Raw genomic sequence first — 21,269 nt, 5'->3', positions numbered from 1 at the left:
GGTGATGTACAAACACAGCAAGAGACCACTTCTGTTCTGATGAGCTGACAGTCCAAGTAACCCTTTCGCTCTGAAAGAGCCACCATCTCAATGAGCAGAATACCTTAATAAATATGCCCCTGTTATTCTAGATGCCTGGCTCTGCACACAGCAGATTCCAAAATGGCTCTTCCTACCTATAGTTTTAAGGAGACCCCAGCATCCCATTGGTTTTTGAGGTTTCTGAGGTGGCAGACTGTACGCATAGCTAGATTATTTTGAAGACAACTAATTTGCAACATGTTTGTTCTCAGAAAGAGAGACCCCAAGTGCCTGGCTGTGATACAAAGCAGGCTCCACATCTTCAGGGTCTTTTTTTAGCCTCTCTAGGTAAATTGTGACTGTCTTTGTGGCGCTGAGTGATAATATCTTTTGTCCTTAGAGATCTCACCTTGCTACTTCATACTCAGTGGTTCCAGCTTGAGATTGTCATAGGCAATGGAAGATTTAGTTGGGGATTGGTCCTGCTTTGAGTAGGGGGTTGGGCTAGATGACCTCCTGAGGTCCCTTCCAACCCTGATATTCTATGATTCTGTTAATGGGAATAATATCCCAGATGATACATGTAAGCAACAGAGAGGAAAGAAATAACTATGATCGCAAACAATGTTGAAGTACAACCCACGCCAATCAGCTCCTATCTCAGCTGTGTTTTCTGGAGCTTCAAACCATCAGCATCAGGAATAGCAATGAACACAGCAATAAGAGGAAGCCAAATGAACTTGGCGTGACTTTGTGAACAGGAATCTTCCAAATTCCTGGGCAAATTGTCAGTTCCAGAACAGTTGCTAGTCCTGGGGATGGATGGATACAGCATGGCTGAGCTTTAATTAAGAGCTTAAAATGTCACTGAGTGGAATTGTATGGTCTGCTTTAGTTCAGTACTCTTTTTCTCTCTCCTCGCCCCCTTTCCATGCCTGCAGTAATAGGGCCCAGTAAGGTATATTTAGAATATTAATGACGTCAGTCTCAGTCGAGGGAGTTAATGTGCTTTCTTTATCCACAGACTCACTAACAGAGACAGTTCAAGCTTCATCCTACTCACTGTCCCTTCCAATGTGCCTTCATACTGACCTGCCTGGATGAGAAGGGAGTTCAGTCTCTACTTCCCATTCAACCCTTGGTCCTCTGCTTAGATGACTAGAAAAGGGAATCAGTCAGTGATAACGGTGGCTTTGTGATGCGGCTGTGATGTGGGACCTTGCTTTCAGATGATGTCATGGTATCCTCTTGCACTGAAGATATCCCTCCAGGAGAGGGGACCCCAGTTATTAGGAAGAGACAGGTAACAGTAATGAGTAATTTGATTATTGAAAATATATATTAAGGTTTGTGATGAGTGGGAGAACTGCATGGTGACTTGCCTGCTGGGTGCAAAGGTTGCGGACCTCTCGAAACATCTAGACAGACTTATACACAGTACTGGGGAGGAGCCAGTGGCCGCGGCATGTAGGTACCAATGACATAGAGAAAGATAGGACAGAGGTCCTGGAGGCCAAATTTAGGCTGCTAGGTAGAGATTAAAGTCCAGGACCTCTATGGTAGCGGTCTCGGAAATGCTTCCAGTTCCACATGCAGGGAGGTAGATAAACAAAATTGCAGGGTCTCAATGCGTGGATGAGACTGTGTTGGGTTGAGGGATTTAGGTTTATTAGGAACAGGGGAATTTTGGGGGAAAGGGGGAAGTCTATATAGGAAGGATGGGTTCCACCTACACCAAAACAGAACCAGATTGCTGGAATATAAAATTAAAAAGGGCACAGAGGAGGTTTTAAACTAAGAGCTGGGGGAAAGCCAACAGGTGTAGAGGAGCACATGGTTCAGACAGAGACATCCCTTAGGGGAGGATCTATTAAGGGGATTCTCTATATCCTAGTAAATGGGAGAGGATAGAAGTTGATGAAGTATAGATAGGAACTGAAGAGAAACAGTCAAATGAAAGAGTCCCATTCAGTTACATGACATGAAGGCAGACAACTAAATATTGACAAATTTTATGAGTGCTTGTATACAAACACTAGAAGTCTAAATACTAAGATGGGTGAACTTGAGTGCTGGATATTAAATGAGGATATTGATATAACGGGCATCACAGAAACTTGGTGGAATGATGATAATCAATGGGGCATGATAATATGAGGGCACAAAATATAGGAATGACCGAGTAGGTTGTGCTGGCGGGGGAGTGGCACTATATGTGAAAGAAAGCGTAGAGTCAAAATCTTAAATGAACCAAACTGTACTATAGAATCTCTAGGGGCAGAAATTTCATGCTTCTATTCTTACTGCTATAGTCTTATTATTCACTACTGACCACCTGACCAGGATAGTGACAATGATTGTTAAATGCTCAGGGAGATTAGAGAGGATACAAAGACAACAAACTCAATGATAATGGAGGATTTCAACTATCCCCATATTGACTGGGAACATGTTACCTCAGGCCAGAAAACAGAGGTAAAATGTTTAAACACCGTTAATGATAGCTTCTTGGAGCAGCTAGTCCTGCAACCCACAAGGGGAGAGGCAATACTTGATTTAGTCCTAAGTGGAGCACGGGATCTGGTCCAAGAGGTGAATATAGCTAAACAGCTTGGTAACAGTGACCATAATGTAGTTAAATTTAACATCCTTGTAGGGGAGGAAATACTGAAGAAACTCACCACAATAGCATTTAACTTCAAAAAGGGGAACTACACAAAAATGAGGAAGCTACTTAAATAGAAATTAAAAGGAAAAGTCAGCAGGATGAAACACCTGAAAGCTACATGGAAACTATTTAAAAACACCAAAATAGAGGCTCAAACTAAATGTATAGCCCAAATCAAACAAAACAGTAAGAGGACCCTGCCCCCAAAGCCACCATGGATAAACAGAGTAAAATAGGCAGTTAGAGGCAAAAAGCCACCCTTTAAAAACTGGAAGTCAGATCCTACTGAGGAAAATAAAAAGGAGCATCAATTTTGGCACGTCAGGTGTAAAAACTCTAATTAGGCAAGCCAAAAAAGAACTTGAAGAGCAACTAGCAAAAGACACAAAACTAACAGCAAAAAAATTTAAGTGCATCAGAAGCAGGAAGCCAGCCAGTCAGTGGGGTCACTGAACAATCGAGATGCTAAAGGAGCTGTAGTGAGGCCTTATCGGAAATCCTGGAAGGCGAGCGGGCACAAGCCCACCTACGTCAAAAGGCCCTTCCGACAGCCTTGTGGGAGGGTCAACTGGATCCAGGAACCAACTGAATTCGGGGGAAAACTAATGAACAACAGGAACGGGAGTAGAGGTCAAAGGTTTATAACTAGGGACCCAGAGGGGGACACTGATCAGAGAACGCTGGACAGCACCCACTGCTCCTCAAAGCTGTCTAGGGAGCCAGCGGACATCGCCCAGAGGAATTCTGCACAGATGTGTGAGACTAGGAAGGAGCAGTTTATATTTGCACACCCTGTCCGTGGGCCCACCAAGTCGTGAGAACTCCTCATCAACCTCCTCCTGGTCCTGGCCAAAGTGCCCATCTTCAACACCAGGAGGAGGATGCTAGACGGGGAGGTGCTCTGCGACTGTGGGGCCTATTTCTGTTCCTCCCTGATCTGACGCATCCGGGCAGAGTTCCTTTGGGAAGCGTCCACTGGCTCCATAGAAAGCTTTGAGGAGCGGTGGGTGCTGTTTGAGGTTCTCTGCTCGGTGTCCCCCTCTGGATCCCTAGTTTTGAACCTATGACCTTCACTCCTGACCCTGTTATTCATTAGTTGTCCCTCGTTTTCAGTTGGTTCCCAGGTCCAGTGGTCCCTCCCACTAGGCTGGGGGAGGGGCCTTTAGAAATGGGTGGGCTTGCGCCCGCCCACTTCCCAGCCCTTCCAATAAGAACAACCAGCAGCTGGACTGGGGTTGAGGGAGCTCCCAGAGACCTGGAGGGGGGAACCCCCCACTGGAACGTCCACCCTGGTGGGTGGAGCCAGGCCATACTCACCCCTCCCACTGGAAGTCAGTGGGCAGGACAGGAAGTATAAAAGGCAGGCCTGGAAGTGTAGTTGGACTGCAACTGCTGGAGGAGCCAGACGCCTTCTGCTTGCTCCCGAGCTGGGAGACTGCTTCAGGCCCCCGCAGAGCTGAGGATTGGTCAGAGCCACTGGAGCCATATGTTGACCAGACCACGGAGGAGTTGCCAGGACTACCACAGGCCTTCTACCCTGATGATCTGGACAACCCTCGACAGACCCAGGTACAACCTGAGGCGGAGGTAGGAAGTGGCCCAGAGGCAGCTGACCCTACTCTGGCTGCAGCACTGCCTGAGTTTAGGTCAGTGTGTTGCAGTCAGGATCCCTGCTAACCCAGTGGCAAATCTCACTGCCATTGTTACGGCCTTCGGCTGCGGCTCAGTGGAGTCGGTGGGCCTGTGTGCCCCCCTGCCACCTCAACCCTGGGGTGGCAGTCTCCCCTTCTCTATGCCAAGGAGCGGGTGTTTTTCGGCCAGTTGCTGGAGCAAGGATGCCTGAACCCCTTGCTGCTTGGCCCCGAACGCAGGCCTGAGCTACAGACTCATTGCCTCGCCCTGCCTGGGAGCCTGGGCTACCTAACTGTTGCTTGACCCTGAAACAGGCCTGAGCTATGGACTCATTGCCCTGCCCTGCCTGAGGGCCTGGGCCACCTAACTGCCTTTTGCTGCTTGGACCTGAACACAGGCCCAAGCTATCGACTCTTGCCACAAAGCTAATTCCCCACTACAGGCGATGCCCAGAGACGTAATGAGGTGGACTGGCCTCCCACGGACCCAGAAGGGGAGGAACCCCGCCACTGAACCACTGCAGGAGCACTCAAGGAAGACAAGGCTGAATAAATTCTTTGCCTTCATCTTCACTGCAGACGATGAGAGGGAGATTCCCACACCTGCGCCATTCTTTTTTGGTGACAAAGCTGAGGAACTGCCTCAGACTGAGAGGTCAATAGAGAAGGTTTTGGAACAAATTGTAAATTAAACAGTAATAAGTCACCAGGACCAGATGGTATTCAGTCAAGAGGTCTGAAAGAACTGAAATATGAAATTGCAGAACTACGAAGTGTGGCATATAACATATTGCTTAAATCAGCCTCAGTACGAGATGACTGGAGGATAGCTAATGTAAAGCTGATTTATTTTTTTAAGACTGCAGAGGCAATCCTAACAATTACAGGTCAAAAAGCCTAACTTCAGTACCAGGAAAATTGGTTGAAACTATAGGAAAGAACAAAATTATCAGACATGTAGCTGAACACTATATTTTGGGGAAGAGCCAACATGGCTTTTGTAAATGTAAGCAGGGGAATAGTCCCGCTCTTGTGGGGAACTTTCCTGGCTTCTGCACTACCCCGGTGAAGTGGACTAGTGAAAGGATCTGAGTCCTCACTCCCACTTCCTTTACCCAGTGGCCTCTCTGCCCCTGAGGACTCCCCTTCCACTCTCCTGTCTGGCAGAGTCCTCGTAACCCCAACAAGGCTGGGCCCAGGATTCCGGGGGGGGCTCGACCCCCAACCCTGCTGTGGTCACCTAGGACAGGGGCTAGGGTGTCCCCACTCTGGGGTACTCTCTCTGCACTGGGCACTCCTCTGACCCACTGACCATTACATACAAGTTAAAGCAAATGCAAGTTATTTAATCAACAATTAATTTGAAAAAGAATAAAGCAAAATGGGAAAGGTTAAAGGAAACACATCACCCCGCTCTGCAGCAGGGAACATCACAAACAGCGTCTCTGGTATGTCAGGGCAGTTCACAGTCTGTTCCTCGTAAGTCCCCGGCCTCCTTCTCAGGCCTTGTCTGTGCTGCAGGGATGCTGTGGGTTGGACACTTGCTCTGGTGGTGGCCACACGCTCTCAGGCTCTAAGTAGCAGGACCCTTCTTCCCAGTATCGCCCCCGCCCTGTTGGGGTTACAGTCCAAGCCTGGCCCGCAGAGCCTGTTGGCTGAGGCGTCTCCCTGTGCTGGGCCCACTGCCCAGGGTCCCCCTCGCTCTCCCCCGCTGCTCACCGCACCCAGCTCCGGACTGCTCCAGCCCCAGCTCCAGCTCCACCACTCGGTCTCTGCACGGCTGCTGCTCTGCCTCCAGCTCCCTGGGCTGCTTCTCTGGCCCCTCTGGCTCTGGTTGCTGCAGCTCTGCTCCCAGGACAGGACTGCTCTGCAGGCTGCTTCTGTGACTCTGCTCCCAGCACTGACCTGCTTCCTGAGCTGTTTTTCTGGCCCCTCTGACTCTGGTTGCTGCAGCTCTCCTCCCAGGGCAAGTCTGCTCTCTCTGGGCTGTGCCTCTGGCTTTAGGGCTGCAGCTCTGCTCCCAGGACAGGGTCTGCTCTCTCTGGGCTGCTTTTCTGGCCCCTCTGGATCGGCACAACTCTGCTCCCCAGCTCAGCTTGGGCCCCTGCTTTCTCCTTAGCTCGGCCCCACTCTGTCTGACCCAGGCAATTCCAGCTCACATGGAGGACAGGACCCCCCTGGCTTCCTGACTCCCTGATTAGCCTGCTCGCCCTGTCATTCAGGCTGACCTGGAGCATTGGCCTCTCCCCATTGTTCCTGGGGGCTGTCAGTCTCAGGGTCCTGATTCCCCATCGACCCTTCCTTTTTAGTACTGTGAGCTAGCCAACCAAAACACCCCCACTGAATGTTAGTAAGGGGGCAACAGTCCCCTTACATAAAGGGAAATCATGCCTCGCTAATCTATTAGAATTCTTTAAGGAGGTCAACAAGTATATGGACAAGGGTGATCCAGTTGAAGTGGTGTACCTGAACTTTCAGAAAGCTTTCGACAAGGTCCCTCACCAAAGGCTCTTAAACAAAGTAAGCTGTCATGGGAAAAGAGGGAAAGTCCTCTCATGGATCAGTAACTGGTTAAAAACAGGAAACAAAGAGTAAGACTAAATGGTCAGTTTTCACAATGGAGAGAGGGTAAATACTGAGGTCCCCCAAGGACATGTGCTATTAAGAATATTTATAAATGACCTGGAAAAGGGGATAATACTGAGGTGGCAAAGTTTGCATAGGATACGATCTTGAGTAATTTTGTTCAGTCCAAAGCTGACTGCGAGGAGTTACAAAGAGATCTCTCAAAACTGGGTGACTTAGGCAACAATATGGCAGATGAAAGTCACTGTTGATAAATGCAATGAAATGCACACTGGAAAACATAATCCCAACTATACATATTATGGGGTCTAAATGTTCTTTCCCACTCAAGAAAAAGATCTTGGAGTGATCGTGGATAAGTTCTCTGAAAACATCTGTTCAATATGCAGTGGCAGTCAAAAAAGCTAACAGTGTTAGGAACGATCAGGAAAGGGATAAACAATAAGACAGAAAATATCATAATGTTGGGGACACTGGGCATGGCCACTAGGTAACTTGAGGGGATGGAAGACCACGAGTGTCAATGAACCCCCTCGCACTAGGCCCAAGTGACCTTGGCCCCCCCGCCTGGAGGCACTCGCAGCAGTTATGCTGAGGATCTGCAACAATATGTTGCAAAGTCAGACTGTCTGAAACTAAACAAGGTCAGACAGGGCAGATATGGCAAAACAATGCTGAACAAAGCAGCTTTATGTATGGTTTAACAGATGGTACAAAGCAAAAGGGAACTAGCTGGTATCTGGATTGGCTGGCTATATGGATACTTAGGGCAGCTTGCTATTGGATAAGTATGCTGAAGAAAGGATGTATAAAAGTCTGTGTAACTTCCTGCTCTGTGTACAGGATTTGAGGTGAATATCTCCCTGTACCATATTGAAGCTTCAAATAAACTTTTCTGCTTCTCCACCCCGTTGTGATTATTGGGTGACACATACTGGGCAACGAACTTGCTGTTGCTTGCCTCGGGCACTTTGTGCCGGCAACAATAATGTCACTATATAACTCCATGGTATTCCTGCCCCTTGAATGCTGCGTGCCGTTCTCATCACTCCATCTCAAAAAAGATATACTAGAACTGGAAAAGGTACAGAGAATGGCAACAAAAATGACAGGGCTGTGGAACACTTTCCTCATCAGGAGAGATTAAAAAGACTGGGCCTGTTCAGCTTAGAAAAGAGATGACAAAGGGGGGAGGTGATAGAGGTCTATAAAATCACGACTGGTGGGGAGAAAGTGCATAGGAAAGTGGTTTTTTTACCCCTTCACATAACACAAGAACCAGGGGTCACCCGCTGAAATTAATAGGCAGCAGGTTTCCAACAAATATAAGGAAGTACTTCTTCACACAATTCACAGTCAGCCTGTGGAACTCATTGCCAGGGAATGTCATGAAGGCCACAAGTATAATAACTAGGTTTTAAAAAAGATTAGATAAATGTATGGAGGATAGGTCCAACGGTGGCTATTACCCAAGATGGTCAGTGACAGAACCCCATGCTCTGGAAGTCCCTAAGCCTCTGAATGCCAGAAGCTGGGACAGCATGACAGGTGGATCACTCAGTAATTGCCCTATTCTGTTCATTCCCCTTGAAGCATCTGGCACTAGTCACTGCTGAAAGACAAGATACTGGGCTAGATAGACTATTGGTCGGACCCAGCATGGCCCTTTTTGTGTTCTTCTACCTGTCCACTGGGAATTGGTCTGAGACCGCTAAACTCATAGCATATAGTTAATAGCCATAAGAGGGTAATGACTCTCAGTCGCTGCCTAGCTGAAGTGAATTTTAACCTGTAACTAACAGGAGAGAGCCTACATAGTCAATTATCAACTGCTATGGTGAAAAACCTACTGCAGTTTTCTATAGTGATTTATCCAAAGAACGTATCAAGGCTTTTATTCCCAGCTCTTCGATAGACAAGTCCATTACTTGGTCTATACTTAACCTTACAGAGTCGCAATTGACATCTTCAGTTATTTAGATTTGTACAAATGAACAATATAAATGAATATCCCCAGCAGATGAGGAATCTGCAACATTCTCCCTCTCATCTCGTTTATTTTGAAAGTGTTTTACATTTTAGGCAGTTTGATGTCTTACAAATGTACTTTGTGACCTGAATATAAAGAGCAGAGTCCATGACCTTCCATAGCTTTAATCTTGCATCGCTCATTGTCTTTAATGTTCCATCTTGCACAGCCCACCATCACCTAACATTTGACATTGCCAGTTAGCCCTCTCTCTTTCCTCCTAAACTCTGCTATGTGTATTCTCCATTACAGTCAAACTTACTCCTTGTAACCTGGTAGCCATTTTCGACACTTTCCCCTTTGCCCCATCCAACCCATGTCACTTCTTACACAACATTTTGAAGTCTGCCTCTTCCCTTCTCTCTTTTTCATTCACATCCGAAGACAATTTTTCCTCCCTGAAAGAACACCATCCTATTATCCTGAATAAATGGGTTCCTGGCATGTCACCACTAGTTTATCACATATTGGGTCATCTGGTTTTGTTTACTGTTAAGAGGCGTTCGGGAAAACCATGTGCTCAGTCAACTATGGTAATTAATGGATGATGATACTCTTAGGGAAAGGAGACAGGAAATCTACTTGACGTGTTTACAGCAACCTGCAGTTATAAATTGTACATCACAGCATCTCTCTGCTTGTGCAGCCGTGTCTCACATATTCTAGGTCTTAAAGTTCAAACTAGAGTCAAAAGCCTGTGTTGTTTCAAATCCCCTGTGTAACTCCACATGCTTGCCAAAAGCAACACACCAGCAGAACTGTTGGTGCTATGGAAGAACGGACTGCTGCTTATGATTACAGAACCTTCATTTTCCAAACGGGGTCTCTTAGATGGTTAAATGACTCTGGTAGCAAATTTATGTTAAAGCATAAAGATGAAATCCTGGCCCCAGTGAGGCCTTTGACTTCAGCAGGCCCAGGCTTTTACGCAGGATGACTTACTTATCTGTTGAATTCAGGAAGGATTACTCCCCACAGCCACCCATAAATACAACATTGCCCAAACTGAGAGTGCATGGTAGAGTACTTTACTCTCAAGGATTAGGTATGAACCAGAGACAGGATACCTAACAGGCAGGATACCACCCTACTCAAAAAGTCCTATACAATCTAATAAAAATCTATATTCTTTCTATAGGTTTTAAAAACCATTTAACATAATTTAATAAAGATGTATATCCCTGCTCTAGGATGGTTCCAGAAAATCATGGGAAGGTTGTACCTTCTTAGATTATAAACTCTTCAGGGCAAGGATTGTCTCTTTGTTCTATGTTTGTACAGCATCTGGCACATTGTGGCTTGGGCCTCTAGGCACTACCCCGGTTCAAATAATAAATAAGAAAAAAGGATGCTTATTAAAATGGATAAGATTTTAAATTAATTCCTGTAGAACCCTGTAGTTTCATCCCTAGTAAATTCTATAGGAGTTTCCATAAAGTCGGTTCTCGAGAAAGATGAATTAGTTGTGCTAATAATCCAACCTTTTATCTGGCAGATTGGAAACAGGGATTTTCCTTATTGAATCTGAAGGGGAATGAAAGTAACATGGAATAGGCAAAGGTTCATCATGATGGAGTCTCCTGGCTAGAACAACGAGGAGTCCTTGTGGCACCTTAGAGACTAAGGTATTTTAAGGTCCAATTTTTAAACCTATGAGCTTTAATGGATGTTTAAATTCTATGTTTGGAATCTCAGACCAACCCATTAGTTGACAAAAATGCCAGTTTATGCACCTAAATGCTAATTTGACTGTCCAAATATGAGATTGAGAGACAATTAGGAGCCCACATTTGGAAAATGTGCTTCCTCATGTGACCTACAGAAATGACTGAATGTAACATTTATGTTCTCGTTGTTGTGAATTGTTCTTTTTTTGTGTCTGTGTGTTTACCCATTGGTTGTGTGATTGTGATCGTAAAACGAAATCAGAGCAAGACCTAGCCCTAAAGTAACAGTAATAAACTGGTATGTCATGAGCATGGAATTCTGGCCCAGCTTCTGGTCTCATTTACACAGGTGTAAATTAGGAGTAACTCCACAGGGAAGCAGGAGCTGAAGAAATCCTAAGCATCATGGAGTCTCTTTTCATTCCGATTGTCATAGATATGTAGGGCTGGAAGGAACCCTGAAAAGTAATCAAGTCCAGCCCTCTGCACTGCAGCAGGACCAAGTAAACCTAGACCATCCCTGACAGGTGTTTGTCCAATCTGTTCTTAAAAACCTCCAATGATGGGGATTCTACAATCTTCATTGAAGGCCTATTCCAGAGCTTAACTGCCTTTATAGTTAGAAAGTTTTTCCTCATATCTAACCTAAATCTCCTTTGCTGCACATTAAGCCCATTACTTCTTGAATTACCTTCAGTGGACAGGGAGAACAATTGATCACCGTCCTCTTCATAACAGACCTTAACATAGTTGAAGACTTATCAGGTCCCCACCTCAGCCTTCTTTTCTCAAGACTAAACATGCCCCTTTTGCCCCTTTGAGCATTTTTGAGGCTCTCCTCTGTCCTTCCTAAGTGTGGCGCTCAGAATGGGACACAGTACCCCAGCTGAGCCTCACCAGTGCCAAGCAGAGTGGGACAGTTAGCTCCCTTGTCTTACATACGACATTCCTGTAAAGACACCCCAGGATGATATTTGCCTTTTTCATAAATGCATCACATGGTTGACTCGTATTCCACTTGTGATCCACTGTAACCCCCAGATCCTTTTCAGCAGTACTAACACCAAGCCAGCGAGTCCCCATTTTGTAGTTTTGCATTTGATTTTTCCTCCCAAAGATAAATAATTCGCACTTGTCCTTACTGAATTTCAGTTTGTTGAATTCAGACCAATTCTCCAATTTATCAAGGTAATTTTGAATTCTAATCCTGTCCTCCAAAGTGCTTGAAACCCCTCTCATCTTGGTGTCCTCAGCAAATTTTATAAGCATAGTTTCCACTCCATTATCCAAGTCACCAGTGAAAATATGGGCTAATTCTGGACTGACCCCTCTGGGACCCCACTAGATACACGCCCCCCCCCCAGTTTAACAGCGAATCTTTGAGTAAGTTTTTCAACCAGTTGCACCTATTTTGGTAATTTAGTAATAGTAATTTAATCTAGACCACATTTCCCTAGCTTGCTTATGAGTATGTCATAGAATCATAGAAGGTTAGGGTTGGAAGAGACCTCAGGAGGTCATCTAGTCCAATCCCCTGCTCAAAGCCAACACCAACTAATCCCAGTCAGGGCTTTGTCAAGCTGGGCCTTAAAAAACTATAAGGATGGAGATTCCATCACCTCCATCAGTAACCCATTCCAGTGCTTCACCACCCTCCTAGTGAAAAGGTTTTTCCTAATATCCAACCTAGACCTTCCCCACTGCAACTTGAGACCATTGTTCCTTGTTCTGTCATCTGCCATCACTGAGAACAGTCTAGCTCCATCCTCTTTGGAATCCCCCTTCAGGTAGTTGAAGGCTGCTATCAAATCCCCCCTCACTCTTCTCTTCTGCAGTCTAAATAATCCTAGTTCCCTCAGCCTCTCCTTGTAAATCATGTGCCCCAGCCCCCTAATAATTTTTGTTGCCCTCCGCTGGACTCTCTCCAATTTGTCCACATCCCTTGTGTAGTGGGGGGACCAAAACTGGACTCCAGATGTGGCCTCACCAGTGCCAAATAGAGGGGAATAATCACTTCCCTCAATCTGCTGGCAATGCTCCAACTAATACAGCCCAGTATGCCATTGACATATTGGTGGGAAATCAGTCGTGGTACTGTGTCAACAGCCTTACTAAAATCAAAAATATATCACATCATCTGCTTTCCCCCCACCCACTAGACCAGTAAGCCTGTCAAAAATGGAAATTTAGGATAGCTTGTTATTATTTGTTCTTGACAAATCCATTCCTTATAACCCGATTATTCTCGAGGTGTTTACAAATTGATTGTTTAATATTTTATTCCAGTAATTTGCCAGGTTTTGAAGTTAGGCTGACGGGTCTATAATTCCCCAGGTCCTCTTTCCTTTTTTAACAACAGGTACTATGTTTGCTCTTCTCCAGTCTTCTGGGACCTCACCTGTCCTCCATGAATTCTCGAAGATAATTGCTGCGGGTTCTGAGATTGCTTCAGCTAGTTCCTTAAATACCATAGGGTGAATTTCATCAGGCTCTGTGAACTTGAATACATCCAATTTATCTAAATATTTTTTAACCTGCTTTTTCCCTATTTTGGCTTGCATTCCTTCCCCCTTAATGTTAATTGTGCTGAGTATCTAATCACAGTTAACCTTTTCAGTGAAGACTGAAACAAATAATTAAAAACAAATGGAGGAAAAATTCCTCTCTAGAAAATACTGGATGTATCATGCAATGGTTATAAAAGGGCATTTTTTCCCCAAAACTTTCAGTGAAACCATCAGTGACTTTAAAGAGAGATTCCTTGATGAAAGAGCTATTATTATTGTGGTTGTGTTGTCAGATCATCCTCTGCCAGCATAGAATGGTTCTCGATGGAATATTGTCAAGTGCTTTCTAGCTCTGTATAAGCAACTTTTTATGACCCATGTGATCGGGTTCCCTTGGGAGAGCTATTCAACAGTGTAATTCATCATATTCAAGCATAAAATATTAATATTTAACAGAGTCAATTCTTAGCACATAAAGGATAAAGGCAACAGGCTATAGATAGTCTGTGTAGGTGTTGCTATCTGCCTTGCATGGAACTGTGACACTGGGGGCAGGTCCAAAGGGAGGCCTGGAGCATGGCCAGTGAGACTGCACATCAGCCAACTCTCCACTCTGATAGTGGATGGGGAGCAGTATCAGTGGAAGCTACTAAGCATTGCTTCCATTCCTCATCCTGATGGGGAGGTTTCTGTCTCCAGCTGCAATGGAGCGCCTCTGGTACAAAGCTTGTTGAGCTGGACTTTGTACAGAGAGAGGCTGGTTTTGCCTCTATGGCTGCTGAGCTGCTAAAAGGTACCACAATATAATAAAGTGGACTTGCTTCTGTAAAGCAGACTTGCTCCAGGCATCTGCCCTCTAAGCAGTTCTTGAGCTTGACTTTCTGAACCCTAACCATACATGTTATTTCAAATGGGCTTGCACGGGATAAGGGAGGATTTTATGTGTTATCCCATTGGCTTTCTCCCCCTCCCTAACCCAGAAAGCGCAGTACTGGTGCTGTGTAAGGTAAAATAGTCTTTTCAGGCTAAAAAAAAAAAAAAAAAAAAACAGGTTCCTGAATCTGCTTGGTATGTGGCTGCTAGAGAGGATAGTGATTACTCACCTGGAGATTCTCCTGTTTCTTTGCTATTTATTATATTGCTGGGAGCATGGTTTTCATAGTGCCTTGCGGTTAGGTAGAGCTTGGTTTAAACTAGAAGGGAGCACATTTGGTTTGAGCTCCGTGGAGACATACACACCACTCTTTTGAACTATATTTTATTGAAGTCCTCTGGTTTCTGGAGACTTTCATAAATAAGTTTTTTTCCCACTAGCCTCTTGGTTGAAAAATTAATGGCACCATCCCTCTGTGCCTGGCAATGTTGATACCTTTTAGCATTGCACTGTGATTTCCTTGGCCGTGAAAGAAGCCTTCAGGTTTGGCATTCTGAAGAAGCCCTATCTCCAATGAATCTGAGAGTTTCAATGATTTAAGAATGGCTCCCACTAGGAACAGACTATGATGGTGTCAATGAAACAATGGCTTGAATAATAATATTAATACTAGTGCATGCTACCTCCCAGAAGCCGTTAATGGCTGGGAACTCTACTGGTGTGCGTGTCAAGTGCAATCTTGTCCCAGTACATCCTACAAGCAGCGAGCACCAACTCTACATCGTGGTAGGGGGTCCAGTGAGATCTACGTATAACTTCTTGTTGTATGAGCTGGTGGCCAGGTCAAATGGGGTTTCTGTAACATGATCACGTCAGGGATCATCTTTGGGATGATACTGTAATAAGCTGGCTGTTCTTTATGTTTTTCTTGTCATCCCAGATAAAACAAAAAGAAAAGGAGGACTTGTGGCACCTTAGAGACTAACCAATTTATTTGAGCCTAACAAGATATTGCGATTAGATCTCCGCTCACACCGTTAGTAACACAGAGCTTGCTTTCCCACAGCCGTATTGGCACCACCATGCTGACGTAGAAAGGATCATGAGCACATCAGTAATCAGATGTGACTTGAGCACACACCCGAAGCAGAACTGCTGAGAAAGAAGCAGCCGGTTCCTTCCATAATCATATTGTGACCACAGCCACACTACAAACAGACCCACTATTGTTCATGTAGACACTCTGGCACCCTTGGTTAGTATGCTGGACAAGAAGCAAGAAGGGCTTTGTGACGCCTTCAGAAAAGGGCATTCTGAGTTGGAGTTGCATGGGTGGGAGATGTTGATATCGGGTACGGGAGCACAAGTCACTAGGTGATGTTCTTACCTCAGAGTCGTGGTTAAGGGGGCACTGCTGGAGCTGCCATTGTTCAGGACTGATGTAAAACTGCAGCTCCTACCACTCATGGGCTTTATAGTAACCCCAGAGATGAGTGAATGATCTACGTAGTCTTTAAAATGTCTGCTGATCCATCAGAAACATGGGACTATGGAAATGTAAGTTGTCATTATAACCAACATAGCAGCCTGTTGGTTCAGAGCAGCAACAGGACATGTTCTTAACTTGCTCTCGGCTGGAAGAAGCTGTATAATCGTACTAGAGAGACCAAGCCAAAACCAAAGCCTGGGATACAAACCCCTCCCAGACAGGGGGAGGTGGGTTTCAAGGTCCAAAGTCAGAGCTGAATTTCATAGCTTGTCTCACTTTGCATAATGGGCTGAAGCCCAAGAGCCAAACAACGCTGAACTTCAGAGGCTTTTGAAGCTTGGATGTAAACTTTGTGGCATGGGACCATCTCAAGCCCAGTTTTACCTGTGTAGATGAAGCCATGAGGCTGCTTTCCTTTTGTTCACAAACCTCAAGGTTAATGAGAGACACTCCCTGGTGAAACACCCATTGGAGATAAATGGTTGGCTGTGCCACGGTGAAGTACCATAATTCCTGTGCTACACCCCATTTGAAATTTTTAGAAGGTTTTTAGCATCCTGGTTCCCCTGCTGTGCAGTCATAGCACAAAGCTGATTGGGGCACAGGCAGTGCCCCTCCATAATAGTAGCACTTAACCCTGGTATCCCAGGGGAACAGCTAGCTGTATTAGTTGATTGTGCCTGTATCATGGGTCTATTTCTAGCCCTCTGTGAGAGCTCTCTAGTGGATTAATTAGCACTGTCCTGGAAGCCAAGGGGCAGAGGGAACAATGCTTGGCTTTGCAGGAAGTATTGGCCCAGACCCAGAGGGAGACAACTGTGAGGACTACAACAGGGATACCATAGACCCAGAGATCAGCAGGGTACCATGGGAACTCAAGTTAAAATACCCAGTGTGATAACTAGCACAGAGGTCCAGACAGAGTTGCCCCCGTAGGGAGGTGTGAAAGGGGTAGAGAACAGGATCCTAGGATAGGGAAAGGAGTGGCACAGGCAGGCTTTGTGAGCTCCCTCCGAAGAGAGGATGGCCTGGTGAAATGACTGAAGGCAGCAGAATAGGAGCTGGAGGATTTCAAGTTCAAGAATGAACAGCTGACCGAAGATCTCCAGTTCACCAAGGAGGGAAAAGAGCACTTGCCCCACACAGTGTATGAGATTGTTAGAGGTATGGCGTACAGAGACCCCAAAGCCCAGGAAGCGAAAGTGAGTCAAGGGACCCCAAACATGCTCTTCAGGTAAGAAAGACCTAGGAGAGTAGACTCTGGGAAACCAGAGGAAAGCCTGGGTAGAAGCTCTCCAGACAGTGAGGTCTGGGGGAGAGGCCCCCGATTGAAAGGGGCAAGGACTAATACAGACTCTTAAGGTGAAGAGGCCTGAGAGAAAAGGACCCTGGTAGATTATGGCACACAGAGACTATAACAAATAGTCCTCCAGACAGAGAGGTCTGGGAGGGAGAAGACCCTGCTAATATGGGGAAAAATGGGGGGTAAAAAGAGAGAGTACCCTCTACAGAGCTACCCCCCCAATCCTATCTGGGTGGGCAGAGGTATGATGGGGTGGACTAGGCCCAGAAGCCCCCTGGTGGATGACTCAGGGTCTTGCCACACTTGTCCCAGGAAAGGAGCAGTGGAGAAATCCTCCAAGCGGGCTAGTTGGCTGCTTCCCCAGCAACCACATCAGAGGCTGCAGGAGCATCCAATCATATAAAAAGGAGCTAACATGCCAGAGACAGGAAGTGCCTTGCTAGAGGAGTGCAGATGGTACTCCTGGTTAGTCAAAGGGAATTGCAGCATAATGGACAGCTCAGTGCTAGTAGTGACCCAGGGAGCAAGGAAGAGCTCCTGGTTGGCTGCTTGGCTTGAACTGTGAAGGCTAGGGCTGCTGGGAAGTGGCCCAGGGAGCTGAAGGCAGTTTTGCTAAAGGGATGTGGTGGTGCGTGGCTGCTATTCTTAGGGTCCCTGGGCTGGGACCCAAAGAAGTGGATGGGTCCAGGTCCCCCCCATAGGCCACTGGGGAAGGGCCTACAATTGGACAGCAGTAAACCCCCAGAAGGGGACTGAACTGTCAGAAGACCCAGCTGAAGAGCTGATGCCAGAACAGACTAAAAGGGCTAAACCATTGCATCCAGGGAGGAAGCCCTGGGGGTCTGGCCTGATACCGGGGCCAGGATTGGTTTAAAGACTGCAAACACACCTGACCAGAAAGGGGCACTTGCAAGAGGTGGGTGCCGTGCTGTTATAGGGCCGTATAATAAAATTTTGCATATTACATACCAAAAACCTCCATTTTAAAAACCAGTAAGGCTCCAAAATCCAGCACTCAAATTAGGAAACGCCAGAGTCTCGGTGGCCTATGCAGCCTTTACTTGGCTCCCTTGAGCCTAGACATCAGGATATCGTCTGATCACATACTATTTTTCTGAGCCGCATTAATGTTCTGCTGCTGCTCCCTTTGCTGCATACCACTTGGGGGAATTGCTGTTCTGTATAGTAACCCCGCAGCCCAGGTTTGCATGTGCACAAGTGTTGTGGGAATATCTGTCTTAAGTGTTTATATAGATGGAACACTGCACTGTGTCTGCCCCAGCTGCAGGCTTCCCTGGTCCCGTCCTTGTAGCTGCTGCTCCCTTCTTTCCCGGCTGCTGGCTCTCCCGATTCTCCCACTCTCTCTACCACTAGCTCTTATTCCTCTGGCTCCCCACGCTGGCTCTCCCTGGTCCTCTCGCTGCTCTATACTTCACCAGTTGCTGATAGTGGGGCTGGGATATCAGGACTCCAGAGGCTCCTGCCATGAGGGATGCTGTTGCAAATGGCTGCACTCATTCTAACCGAACAATCTTTTCAGTCTATGGCCTGGGGCAGAAGATTAAAGAATAAATAAAAACGTGGCACAGTTGAGTTAGCACTGGTTGGACTCACTATCTCCCCTGCATCATCATGGATTGGGAGTTTGACATGGATTTGAACAAACAGCTGTGACTATCAATCAATAGGGAGGCTATTTGTGGAAATGAATCAATTCAGCACAGTCTGCCTGTAAAACATAATTTAACCCACATCAGCATAATTTTGGAACGCACTGAAATGTAAAGGGCAGAGTCTTGATTCCGACGTGGCTCCTCTCTGGGGTTCTTGACACACAAACAGCACTGAGCGATTTACCTTTTCAAAGCGCCGAACCAGAGTGAGCTAGTTCACTCTCGCTAGCCAGGAGCCAGGTGTAACGCTACCTGCAGAAGTTGACTTTTGTTATATGACAGCAGGATATTAACCTTTGTAACTGGACCCAGGTCGAGTGACTGGAGTCTGGAAATAAAATTCATTCTCTTTCCACTCTTATTCCAATAGGGAAGCATTACTAGCCAGAAAGTATCAATGCCTAGTAGATATTTTAGAGATGATGAAACTGCAGCCGAGAGTTGCGGGCCCCCATCTGTAAATGTGGCCCAGTTGTTGCAGCAGTTGGTGCATGAGCCTGATGTTCAGTGTTTATCTTTGCTACAGCGTTCCCATAATATAATAATCACAAACCTCTTCCTGCTCTCAGAAAGGAGAGAGAATTTTAGGTCTATGTATACATCTGACATTTGCATGTAAATTGTAAGGGGCTCAGATTCTCTAGTGTCCTGTGTGTGGTGGGGGAAGGGACGGGAAACTACCGAGAGGGTATGTCTTTGCAGCAATTAAACCCCCATGGCTGACCCCAGGTCAGCTGACTCAGGCTTGCAGGACAGTAACATTTCTGTGCAGGTGTTGGGGTAGGACTGGAGCTCTGGAACCCCACAAGGGGAGTGGTGTCCCTGAGCCCAAACATCTCAACTGCAGCTTTCAGCCCTGCGAGCCTGGGTCAGCTGACCCAGACCAGCCATGACTGTGCCATGGGTCTTTTATTCCAGGGCAGCTGTACCACCAGAGACTCCAGCGGGTAGGAACAGAAGCAGCCAAAGCAGGGACTGCTGCACTCAGCGGGGGGGGGGGGGGGAATGGGGCCCAGCTGCGGCCATCCCTTCCCCAGCAGCCCCCTGGACCCAGAACTGCATAGGTGAGACCCCATCCCCAACTCTGGTGCATGAGGACCCAAGTGGTGCCCACCACACTTCTGCTATGTGACCTTGGGGCGGGGGGTTGGGGGGAGAGTGCAGAGAGGAGCTAGCCAGAGACTCCAGCCAGTAGGAAGACCAGCAGCAAAGCCAGAGACCTTTGTCACTTTTGCAGTCCCTGCTATAGCCTTTCCCATGTCCCTCCTCCCTGTAACCCCCGAGGAGATGACCTAGTTTCTTGGGGCTCTGTCTGCTGGCAGCTCAGGGAGAGGTGCACTGTCCCTGGTAGGGAGCGAGAGCCAAAGCAAACTCAGAGTCTGCCCGGCAACCAACTGGGAGTGAGAGGCCCTCCCAGGGAGTTCAGGAAAGGGGAGAAGCCATTTCTGAGTCAGTCTGGAGCCAGCCAGGGCAGGGCAAGGGCAGGACTGGCTGTGTGGGGGGCTGGTGAGTCCCAAGCCTGCATGCAGGGTTCCCCCTGAGAACTGGCCTCTAGGGACCTGAAAGCAAGATCTTTTCCCTCTCCACTGGTGACTCCCAGTTTGCAGAGTTTTGCTGGGAAACTTCCCCAGCCAGGCTGAGTTCGCCCTCCAGCTCCCTAGGTGAGACCCATCACCACATGGTCAGCTCTGCTCTGCCTGCTAGTCCAGGGCTGCTGCCTGCTGTGTGTGTGTCTGGAGGCTGGGCTAGGAGACGACAGTTTGGATTTTAGTACAGTTGTGTAATCTGCACCTTGAGGCGTGCCCCCCTGTGTGGTGAGGGGAAATCCTGGGACCGAAGCCGCCTGATTCCTGCCTGAAGAGAATCCCTGCCAGCAGAGATCAGCCCCTCTGCAGTGACGGAGGAGTCCAGAGTCATCTCTGAACCTGAGGATCATTCATGGAGTTTGTGAATGCACCATCTTTTAGTTCATCAGTCAGGGAATTTGTTTTAGGGACTCCCTATTCCCTGAACTGTGTCCTCAAGCCAGGGAGTAAGAGTGTGGGGATTTTATAACCTGCTGCATATTAAACCTGTGGAGGGATTTACTACCTTCTCCCACTTGTGAGTCCTTTGGGCTGTACTGAACCCAGTCAACCACACTGCTAAACCCCTGCAGAGAAGAATTTTGTGGTCATAGGTCATCAAGGGCCGCAACAAAGTACGCGTACCAACGGGACACTAATCTTACATTTGCTACTTCAAGTCACGTGACTGGGGAAAGTCACAGGTATTAGCAGCGTAGGCACCGGTGAACCTAAAAATAGTGTTTAACCATGTTATGTTATATTTGTCTCCTGTTTAGTATAATTATTGTGTTTGTATTTGTGTTATTTCTAGGAAGTCTCCAACTATCTGGCAAGTAAGTGGGGATTACCCTGTGGTTAGAGTTTTCCTCCCAAGCTGCCCTGGTGACCCTGCCCGGAAGGAGCGAGGGGGGTGGAGGCACTGCCAAATAAATTCATAGGGAAAAATAAAGAAGATACACCCTGCTGAGTGGGTGGTGGGATCCAGAAGGTAACGGGGTGGAGAGGGGGCGCAACATCCCTTTCCCTCTCCTTCTTTTCTTCACTGCACACCTGGCCTTCCCATCCTCTTCTCTCCTGGCCTGTCCCCCTCAGCCCCTTTTCCTTCCTTTGCTACATAACTAATCCCCTCCTAACTCAACCCACCTGTCATGGGGTTCTCTGCTCACCGCTGAGTGGCACTCTCTTCTGGCAATTCTGGGGATTAGCTCCACCCAGTTCAGTGCCTCGTTCCTGGTCTTCCACTCTTACAGCTC

The 21,269-nt window shown here is 47.0% G+C and overlaps 1 long non-coding RNA gene across 1 annotated transcript in view; it reads left to right on the top strand.

Moving 5' to 3' along the window:
* The first annotated feature begins 1,061 nt into the window (after positions 1–1,061).
* Positions 1,062–21,269, top strand: part of LOC142071796 (uncharacterized) — a 37,524-nt gene continuing 17,316 nt past the window's right edge. Inside the window, exons 1-2 of the long non-coding RNA XR_012667989.1 lie at positions 1,062–1,324; positions 10,431–10,560. This is a non-coding gene — a long non-coding RNA (uncharacterized LOC142071796). The remainder of the gene's footprint in view (positions 1,325–10,430; positions 10,561–21,269) is intronic.

Source organism: Caretta caretta, chromosome 4 (genome assembly GCF_965140235.1).
Source record: "Caretta caretta isolate rCarCar2 chromosome 4, rCarCar1.hap1, whole genome shotgun sequence".
Taxonomy (NCBI): Eukaryota; Metazoa; Chordata; order Testudines; family Cheloniidae; genus Caretta; species Caretta caretta.
The sequence above is the reverse complement of the archived record's forward strand: the minus strand, read 5'-3'. Positions and strand labels throughout refer to the sequence as shown.